Consider the following 3,608-nt stretch of genomic DNA (forward strand, 5'->3'; position numbering starts at 1 on the left):
GTGAGACAATCATTGTATGAAAGCTGCAATGGAACAGAAAGTTCGGGTTCAGAGGCCTCAGCGTCCTGGTCAGGAGGCTGATCCCCTACAGACACCTTCCTCAACACTCTCAATATCAAAACATACCCTAGGGCCAGACCTAAAACAGTAGTGTATCCTCCCCTCATTCCCCAGGCCAAAATAGTGTTTATAACAACTTAATTATGAAATAAAATGAGCAATAGCTAGTAAGCTGCCATAGAGCGAAAATGTATTTATCTGTATAAGGATATATTCCTGTTAGGCATCTTTTTAATCTTTTTAATTAAAAAGCTCATGCCAATTTGTCATTTAGCATAATCATTGCTATGCATTCGGATAGTATAGAAACCATGTAAATGGCAAGCACTCTAAGTGTGACAGGTAATGAGCAAAGCTTGGACATCAGATAGATTTGGTACATTAAATACATTTTTCATTGTGGGGACACATTTAAGACAGAGAATCTGAGGTGTGGGGACATGCTCTGAGCAAACACCACCTGCTCTTTTGGGGTTTGGCAGAACCTTGTAACTTGTCTTTCCCTGACCTTGGCTGCAGAAAGAACAAGGGTGGAAATTGCTAGGGGCGTTCCAACAGACACATCTGATGGACTTCAAGAAATATCTTGACCCCCAACTAGTAAAATCCAATCCCTTCTCTGCATCTGAAAGGTTCTTTAGACTTCTCTGGGTGTGGTGGTGCACTCCTTATAGAGAAGTTCTTTAGCTCCTTCCCAACATCTAACAGCTAGTTCTCTACATTAGAAAAGAAGATGAGATTTTCTCTTGATGAGATTATCACCAAGGGATACACCTGGCCCTGGTATGACTAATCTCTTATAGACTTGTTAACTGCTTCTTATTGTCTGTAACCTGGCAACCAATCTATGAAGTATCATGAAACATACATGTGTAATGTCTCTTTGTACTGTAAATAAAGACTTCCGGTTTGTCTGGGCGGCACAAGTTGCTCGGGCTGCCTAGGCTCAGGCTGCCTGTGTCTGTTTCTATTCTATCCCTTTGTCTCATTCTTTCCAATTCTCAGGTCCTGGCAAGATGGAGGGCTTCCTCTTTCTTGTGCTCTTTCTCTTCCTCACCAGCAGCCCCCTGATCATGATTCAGTCAGACCCAAGCCCTGGGGCGGACGCCGACATTTCATTTAAGATAATTTTCAACTTATGAGTTTATTGGGAAGTAATCCCATTGTAACTCAAGGAATAGCTATGCATTTCTTTTTAAATTCCTTTTAAAAAAATTAAAAAGGATCCATGGCAGGTAAACTTATGCATCATATGAATATTCCTCTTGTGTTCTGATAAGTAATTAAAATGGGTACAACACTCTAAGTTGAAAAACCATTTTCTTCTACACCTTGAACATATTAATCCATTCTCTTCTAGTATGACCTATTGACTGATGATAGTTTGAATCTCATTTTTTTGTAAGTAAACTGTTTTATGCTTATTTTCTTGCTTTGCACACATTATTTTGCTAAAACTTCATAAAGAACACAGTAAGTTGTGATTCGTTTTTTCAGTCTTATGACTGATGTCACCGGCATTCATATATTGTCTGTCTTTAGTAATTTCCTGCCTATGTCTTTTATTTTTCTGTTTGTTAGATACAGGACATTTTAAAATACTCTTCATTTACTTAATCATATTTTCTATTCGTCTTGTTGTTTTGTACATTTTGGAAAATAGTATTGACTCTATTGTCCAACCATTCAATCATTTTATTTTTAATTGCAGAACTTTGTTTTTAGATACTATGAGTTTGTCTGGGGTTTTTCTGGATGTATTTTGTTGTCATTGTTGGTTTTGTTTTGTTTTGAGAGAGAGATTTTTGCTTTAGGGTGCATGTGCACCCAGTGAGATGGAGAGAGACACAGAGAAAGTAAGAAATCACCTCCCCTCCTCGAGAGAATAGCCACACCACAATATCTTCTCCCTCATCCTCCTCTTGGGATTTTGGGCATGCACACATACATGCCTGGTGTGATTTTTAAGTTGCCAGGTCTGGGACTCAAATACATTTAGCCATGTGGGAGTCCAGAGCCTTAACCACTATGCCACCTTCTGGCCTCATTAGTTCTTTTTTATACGCTGATTTTCTTTTCATGGTCGATGCATCTTCATCAGGTAGAATATATTTTCAACTTCTCTGAGTCTATCATTTGAAACTTTTTCAGTTTTTTCACTGTTACTTTATCACTTTCCTCTGGGATCGGCTCTTTTTTGTAGGTTTATCTTGGTCTTTTATGTTTTGGTGTTTCTGATATGCCATGGGATGACAAATTTGCCATTTATTTATAAGGAAGAAAGATTAAGGCACTGCTATAGGATTCTTGGGCTGTTTTGTAAATCAATTTCATTCCTGCCAAGTCTTTGCCTGGAGTGGAAATTCTTTCTTGGAGCTCCTTGTGGGAAAAGGCAGGAAATGTCAACTAAGAGGTTACAGGACTGTGAGCCCCTCGAGTGTCAGGCTGAGGACAGTGTAATGTCAGATTGTAAATGCCACCCACCCATATGTCTACCCGCCATCCATTCATTCCTTTAGACGGGATCACGCTACTTCCTTATTGAGATGTGAATGCCACGTGACCCACTAATGCACAAGAAGAGGGGGTGAGGCATGGGCAGGATAGCTGGCTGGTATAAAAGCTTCACCGATCTTTAGTCAATCCCCTTGCTTTCCCTCTCCACTTCTCCACTTCTGTCACACTTGCAGACCATACACCTCTAGCCTCTCAGGAACTCCATTACATAATTTGACCCTGATTCTTCTAGGGTTCCCTGAGAGCCTATCTCGGGAGATAGTTTTCTTTGCATTTTTGTCCTCTTGGCCTTTCCCTTTACGTCTTGTTTCTTGCATGCAATTCTTGCAATTTCTCTTATTTGCAAACCTCATCTTCCTTTGCTTTGCTGTCATTGGCTTAGATATTTGGATTTCTATACTTCAATTTCACTGTGGTCTTAGGTTTGGTAAGAGGACACATTGGTAGTCAGGCTGTCCTTTGGAACCAGAAACTCAATATGCTATTATTTAAAAAATATTTGGAAAACAGTTCCTTAAAAAATATGCTATGAATACACTTCTGTCCAACAGAACTTTCTAGGATGGAAGTTTTTTAGAGCTGTGAAGCTGCAAATTATAGCCACTATCCACATGTACTATTAAGTAACTGAAATGTGGCAACGTGACTAAGAAACTAAAATTTTACTTTTATATAATTTATTTTATTGCCATAGAGCATGCGTGCTTGCCAGAAAGAGACAAAGAGTAAGTGGAGGAGGAGAAAGTACACCCCAATCAGATGGTTAGGCTAAAATTCTTTGTCCTCCATCTGTTCATCCTACTGGGATTTTTGGTGCACACATACACACATACCCAGTATGTCTTCAGACCACCAGGGCCAGAATTTGAACTGTAGGTGGCCATGTGGGTTATGTCTCTCATAACACTAGGCTAAGATTAGGCCCTACTTTCATATCATTTCAATGACTTTAAATAGCCACATGTGGCTATTGGCTACTATATTGGGCAACTCAGTTTTAATATTTACTTAAGTTACCTATTTTAAAAAAG

The 3,608-nt window shown here is 39.2% G+C and overlaps 1 protein-coding gene across 1 annotated transcript in view; it reads right to left on the bottom strand.

The window, feature by feature from the left end:
- Positions 1-3,608, bottom strand: part of HAO1 (hydroxyacid oxidase 1) — a 70,954-nt gene that overhangs the window by 19,334 nt on the left and 48,012 nt on the right. The gene's annotated exons all lie outside the window — the stretch shown is intronic.

The sequence above is a fragment of the Tupaia chinensis genome, unplaced genomic scaffold, assembly GCF_000334495.1.
Source record: "Tupaia chinensis unplaced genomic scaffold, TupChi_1.0 Scaffold000633_1, whole genome shotgun sequence".
NCBI lineage: Eukaryota > Metazoa > Chordata > Mammalia > Scandentia > Tupaiidae > Tupaia > Tupaia belangeri.